Raw genomic sequence first — 7,673 nt, 5'->3', positions numbered from 1 at the left:
CAACCGACTTCCGAGAGATGACGTCGAAAAAGTTGCATAGGCCGAATAGCATTTCACGGACGTGCGCGTCCATGATCCCACGGATTGCAACTGGAAGTATCTGCGTCATCAGCACGTGACAGTCGTGAGACTTCATATCGCTGAACTTCTGCTTCGCTGAGTCTAGGTATCTGCTTATCTTCCCCGCGTAATCGTAAGGAAGTTCTACTCCTACGAGGCGGGTGAAAAACTGCTTGATCTCCTCCTGACTTAGAGTGAAGCACACGGGAGGGTAGTCATTTCCGGTCTTCTTGGATTTTTTGCCTTTGCGCCGACTTTCCGTGTCCTGCTTTGCCTCATCATCATCATCATTAGCGTGAAGCTCCTCCCGGATGCCCATTTATTTCAAGTCTGCCCTTGCTTTCGGCCCATGTTTGGTCCTCTCTGGCATGTTGAGCAGGGTACCAAGAAAACTCTCACACACGTTCTTCGTGATATGCATGACATCAAGGCTATGAGGCACACGGAGGATCTTCCAGCACGGCATGTCCTAGAAAACAGACCTCGTTTTCCATATCTTCAGCAGCGGCTCTGGTGCCTTTCGCTTCTTTCCCGGCTCCGGGCACTCTTTCCAATTTTTCAACAGCTCGTCTATTTCCGCGCCGCTCTCGTACGCGGGCGTCTTCGGGGTTCGGTTTCACCATCGAACAGATCCTTGCGTTTTCTCCATGGGTCATCGTCGCGAAGCCACCTTGGATGTCCCATGAACATGGTTTTCGAAGACCCGGGATCTCTATCTAGCTGGCGATACGTTGTGTCATCCATGCACCTGACGCATCCAGAAAATCCGTGGACCACCTGCCCCGCGAGATATCCGTAATCGAGATAGTCGTGCACCATCGTGAGCAGTGCGGCTCTCATAGGGAAATATTCTTTCTCTGCGGTGTCCCACGTATTGGTTGGCGTTTTCCACAGCGTGTCTAGCTCCTCTTTCAGCAGCCCTAGATACAGATTGATGTCGTTCCCTGGTTGTTTCGGCCCTTCAATTAGCATACTCATGTGAATGTACTTCATCTTCATGCACAACCAGGGGGGAAGGTTGTACATCCACACAAACACACGCCAGGTGCTATGTGTGCTTCTCTGGCTGCCAAACGGATTGACTCCATCGGTGCTCGCACCCAGCATGATGTTCCTTGGATCATCCCCAAATTCTGGGTGTTCGAAGTTCAACGCTTGCCACTGGCTCGCATCCTTAGGGTGACTCAGCATCTTGTCTTTTTTATTTATCTCCAGATCATTTCCGTCATCTTCTCGCTTCTTCTCCTCCCTATCCGTGTGCCAACGCAGGAGCTTTGCTACCTTAGGGTCCGTGAAATACCACTGCAGACGAGGAGTGATCGGAAAGTACCACACCACTTTTCGAGGATCTTTCTTCCTCTTCTTGTATCGAGTGACGCCGCACACCGGACATATGGTAGACTCCGCGTGCTCGTCCCGATAAATGATGCAATTGTTCATGCACACATGTTATTTCACGTGCGGTAAATCCAGAGGACACACGATTTTCTTCGCCTCCTCGAAACTGGTCGGGCACTTGTTCCCCTTGGGAAGACGTTCGTGCCATAATGACATGTTCTCATCGAAGCATGCGTCGGTCATTTTGTGTTTTACCTTCATCTCCAGAGCCATGACCGTTACTTTCAGGTGGGTATCCTCGGGCCTGCATCCTTCATACAATGGAGTAACCGCGTCTATCTCCAGTTGATCCAGCTTGGCTTTCTCTCGGGCGGCAGCTCTTGCGTTATCCGTCTGCTTGAGAAGCAGCTCTTGAATATGAGGGTCATGCACCCAGCCCATCGATGGTCCATCATCGTCTGCTCCGGCATCTTCATCTTCATGATCATGCCCTTCGTCTTGATCTTCCTCATCATCATGTCCAGCATCTTCTACATGATGACTGTGTACTGCATCACCGTCGTGACCATGTCCTGGAGATTCTTCGTCTTCTCGCCCGCCCTCGCCGCGGTGGTTGTCTTGCTGCCCTTCCTCATTTCTTGCTTGCCCCCCATGGACGACTTCATAGTCATCTTCATCACCTTGCCACCGATAGCCATCCATGAAACCACACAAGAGCAGGTGGTCCCGCACCTGTCCGGAATCCGGGTCCGCAATAAGGCTCTTCAGCTTGCATCTTCGACACAGACATCTTATCTCCGTCTCGTTCTTTTGAAGCATCTCGGCCTTCGCGGAGCTCAAAAACCTATTCACGATGCCTCCGGTCATCATGCGGACCATGGTCGCCTGCGGGGTAGAGCAAAATGATATTTTAGAACCAAGAAAAAATTTGGCATGACTTTGCCTAAAAATAGGACCAAAAAGAATGCCTATGCCAAATTCTCGCCGAAACGGAAATGAATCAACATTCCGGCAAAATATTGGCAACTATCGCATTTCAAATACCGGTACCTGCAAACACAAACATATATGCAACACCACAAACATATGCAACACCACAAACATACGTAGATCAAGCTAGGCCATAAAAAGTGCATGTGCACGTTGTTGGAGGGAGAAAAAAGTAGATCCACAACATAAAGAAAGCTTTCCCCTTACTTACCTATCAAAAAAAGGTAATTTAACCACTTAATTTGGGTGAATCTATGGTGCAAATGAGGTGAGGAGGAGGAGGAGGCAGCCGAGACAAGCTTGGAGGAGGAGGTGGAGAGAATGAAGTGGGGAAAGTGAGTGTGGTAGGTGGCTGTCCAAAATATCTAGCTGGTCTCAGGTTACTAATGGCGCACCACCTATAAATGCGCCATTAGTAACCCTGGTTACTAATGGCGCACCAGTTAAGTGGTGCGCCATTACTAGTTTTGCAAAAAAAATTGTTAGTAGTGGCGCACCGTGGTTGTGGTGCGCCATTACTAGTTTGAACTAGTAATGGCACACTTTACACAGGTGCGCCATTACTAGTTTTGAAAAAAAAAGAAAAAAAATTGTTAGTAGTGGCGCACAGAGCGTGTGGTGCGCCATTACTAGTTGAAACTAGTAATGGCGCACTGTGCCCTGGTGCGCCATTAATAGTTTTGGAAAAATTAAAAAAATTGCTAGTAATGGCGCACTGTGTGTCTGGTGTGCCATTAGTAACGAGGACACTAATGGCGCACCTGTATCTGGTGCGCCACTGCTATATAGCAGTGGCGCACCACATACATGGTGCGCCATTAATGTCCATATTAGCTATAGCCCTTTTCCTAGTAGTGTTATGAATTTTAAGCAACTTGATCATGAGCATGTTGCACAAGCTTGGGAGAGGATGAAATTAATGATACATAATTGCCCTACACATGGTTTGAATTTATGGATCATTATACAAAAAAATTATGCCGGATTGAATTTTGCTTCTAGAAATCTTTTAGATTCGGCCGCGGGAGGCACTTTTATGGAAATCACTTTAGGAGAAGCTACTAAACTCCTAGATAATATTATGGTTAATTATTCTCAATGGCACACCGAAAGATCTACTAGTAAAAAGGTTCATGCGATTGAAGAAATTAATGTTTTGAGTGGAAAGATGGATGAACTTATGAAATTGTTTGCTAATAAGAGTGTTTCTTCTGATCCTAATGATATGCCTTTGTCCACTTTGATTGAGAATAATAATGAAACTATGGATGTGAATTTTGTTGGTAGGAACAATTTTGGTAACAACGCAGATAGAGGAAACTTTAATTCTAGGCATTCCCTAGTAATTCCTCTAATAATTATGGTAATTCCTACAACAACTCTTATGGAAATTTTAATAAGATGCCCTCTGATTTTGAGACTAGTGTTAAAGAATTTATGATTTCACAAAAGAATTTCAATGCTTTGCTTGAAGAAAAATTGTCTAAGATTGATGAGTTGGCTAGGAACGTGGATAGAATTTCTCTTGATGTTGATTCTTTGAAACTTAGATCTATTCCACCTAAGCATGATATCAATGAGTCTCTCAAAGCTATGAGAATTTCCATTGATGAGTGCAAAGAAAGAACCGCTAGGATGCGTGCTAAAAAAGATTGCTTTGTGAAAGCGCATTCTTCTAGTTTTCATGATAATAATGATGAAGATCTAAAGGTGATTGATGTATCTCCTATTAAATCTTTGTTTTCTAATATGAATCTTGATAAATATGGGACTGGAGATGAGTCAAGTTTAGTTAAAAGGCGTCCCAATTATTCGGAGTTTTTAGATCTTGATGCAAAAATTGGTAAAAGTGGGATTGAAGAGGTCAAAACTTTACGTAGCAATGAACCCACTATTTTGGATTTCAAGGAATTTAATTATGATAATTTCTCTTTGATAGATTGTATTTCCTTGTTGCAATCCGTGTTAAATTCTCCGCATGCTTATAGTCAAAATAAAGCTTTTACCAAACATATGTTGATGCTTTAATGCAATCTTATGAAGAAAAACTTGAATTAGAAGTCTCTATCCCTAGAAAACTTTATGATGAGTGGGAACCTACTATTAAAATTAAGATTAAAGATCATGAATGCTATGCTTTGTGTGATTTGGGTGCTAGTGTTTCCACGATTCCAAAAACTTTGTGTGATGTGTTAGGATTCCGTGAATTTGATGATTGTTCTTTAAACTTGCATCTTGCAGATTCCACCATTAAGAAACCTATGGGAAGGATTAATGATGTTCTTATTGTTGCAAATAGGAATTATGTGTCTGTAGATTTCATCGTTCTTGATATAGATTGCAATCCTACATGTCCTATTATTCTTGGTAGACCTATCCTTAGAACGATTCGTGCAATTATTCATATGAAGGAAGGAAATATTAGATTCCAATTTCCGTTAAGGAAGGGCATGGAACACTTTCCTAGGAATAAAATTAAATTACCTTATGAATCTATTATGAGGGCCACTTATGATTTGCATGCCAAAGATGATAATACCAAGATCTATTCTTGTTTTTATGCCTAGATAGGGGCGTTAAACGATAACGCTTGTTCGGAGGCAACCCAATTTTATTTTTGTTCTTTGCTTTTTGTTCCTGTTTAGTAATAAATAATTCATCTAGCCTCTGTTTAGATGTGGTTTTATGTTTTAATTAGTGTTTGTTCCAAGTAGAACCTTTGGGAAGACTTGGGTGAAGTCTTTGTGATCTTGCTGTAAAAAACCGAAACTTTAGCGCTCACGAGATTAGCTGCCCTTTTAGGTTGATTCTTTTTGCAGATGATTAATAGATAAATTCCTCACATCCAACAATTTATTTCAGAATTTTTGGAGTTCCATAAGTATACATTTGATACATATTACTACAGACTGTTTTGTTTCTGACAGATTCTGTTTTTCGTGTGTTGTTTGCTTATTTTGATGAATCTATGGCTAGTATCGGGGGGTATGAACCATAGAGAAGTTGGAATACAGTAGGTTTAACACCAATACAAATAAATAATGAGTTCATTACAGTACCTTAATGTGGTGGTTTGCTTTCTTACATTAATGGAGCTCATGAGATTTTCTGTTGAGTTTTGTGTTGTGAAGTTTTCAAGTTTTTGGGTAAGGATTTGATGGATTATGGAATAAGGAGTGGCAGGAGCCTAAGCTTGGGGATGCCCAAGGCACCCCAAGGTAAAATTCAAGGACAACCAAAAGCCTAAGCTTGGGGATGTCCCAGAAGGCATCCCCTCTTTTGTCTTCATCTATCGGTAACTTTACTTGAGGCTATATTTTTATTCACCACATGATATGTGTTTTGCTTGGAGCATCTTGTATGATTTGAGTCTTGATTTTTAGTTTACCACAATCATTCTTGCTGTACACACCTTTTGGAGAGACACACATGAATCGGAACTTATTAGAATGCTCTATGTGCTTCACTTATATCTTTTGAGCTAGATAATTTTGCTCTAGTGCTTCGCTTATATCTTTTTAGAGCACGGTGGTGGTTTCATTTTATACAAACTATTGATCTCTCATGATTCACTTATATTATTTTAAGAGTCCTGTCCTTTGGAACAGCATGGTAATTTGCTTTGGAAATTAGTCCTAATATGATAGGCATCCAAGATGGGTATAATAAAAACTTTCATAAAAAGTGTATTGAATACTATGAGAAGTTTGATACTTGATGATTGTTTTGAGATATGAAGATGGTGATATTAGAGTTGTGCTGTTGAGTAGTTGTGAATTTGAGAAATACTTGTGTTGAAGTTTGCAAGTCCCGTAGCATGCACGTATGGTGACCGTTCTGTGACAAATTTGAAACATGAGGTGTTCTTTGATTGTCATCCTTATGAGTGGCGGTCGGGGACGAGCGATGGTCTTTTCCTACCAATCTATCCCCCTAGGAGCATGCACGTAATGCTTGGTTTTTGATGAATTGTAGATTTTTGCAATAAGTATGTGAGGTCTTTATGACTAATGTTGAGTCCATGGATTATACGCACTCTCACCTTTCCATCATTGCTAGCCTATTCGGTACCGTGCATTGCCCTTTCTCACCTTGAGAGTTGGTGCAAACTTCGCCGGTGCATCCAACCCTCATGATATGATATGCTCTATCACACATAAACCTCCTTATATCTTCCTCAAAACAGCAACCATACCTACCTATTATGGCATTTCCATAGCCATTCCGAGATATATTGCCATGCAACTTTCCACCGTTTCATTTATTATGACACGCTTCATCATTGTCATATTGCCTTGCATGATCATGTAGCTGACATCGTATTTGTGGCAAAGCCACCATGCATAATTTATCATACATGTCACTCGTGATTCATTGCCCATCCCGGTACACCGCCGGAGGCACTCATATAGAGTCATATGTTGTTCTAGTATCGAGTTGTAATCATTGGGTTGTAAATAAATAGAAGTGTGATGATCATCATTAATAGAGCATTGTCCCATGAAAAAAAAGAGAAAGGCCAAAAAAAGGCCAAATAGAAAAAAGAAAGGCCAAAAAAAGGGGGACAATGCTACTATCCTTTTTCCACACTGGTGCTTCAAAGTAGCACCATGATCTTCATGATAGAGTCTCTTATTTTGTCACTTTCATATACTAGTGGGAATTATTCATTATAGAACTTGGCTTGTATATTCCAACGATGGGCTTCCTCAAATGCCCTAGGTCTTCGTGAGCAAGCAAGTTGGATGCACACCCACTTATTTTCTTTTGTTGAGCTTTCATACATTTATACACTACAAAAAAAAGACACATCCGTGACATTTTGGGCCGAACGAAATTTTTTTCTGTCATACATATGACACTTCTATGACGATAATTGTGACAAAACCCGGTATCATCATAGATGTGGTGGGCTCCTACTTCTATGACAAAAAATCATGACAGAAAATGGGCTTTTCGTCCTGGGCGGGCCGGAGACGCAGCTGCATGACATTCTTTGGGCTGTCCATGACAGAAAAAACCGTGGTAGAAGCAAGGGCGAGGAAAATTTCGGGGAGTTCCCGGATACGATGGGAGGTCGGGGGCCGAGCGATGCGCGTTTCTCTCGTACATGTACGCGTGTGTGTGCGAGGCGTTGGCTCTAACTGAACCCGAGCGAGGCATTGGGCTCTAACTGAACCCGAGCGATTGCACTGCAAGCTACGCGTTACTGAACCCGAGCGATCAATCGATGGCTGTTAACTGAACCCGATCGAGCGATTCCTTCGCTACTGCTGCTAATTGAA

The sequence above is a fragment of the Triticum aestivum genome, chromosome 1D, assembly GCF_018294505.1.
Source record: "Triticum aestivum cultivar Chinese Spring chromosome 1D, IWGSC CS RefSeq v2.1, whole genome shotgun sequence".
In the NCBI taxonomy this organism is placed as follows: Eukaryota; Viridiplantae; Streptophyta; class Magnoliopsida; order Poales; family Poaceae; genus Triticum; species Triticum aestivum.
The sequence above is the reverse complement of the archived record's forward strand: the minus strand, read 5'-3'. Positions refer to the sequence as shown.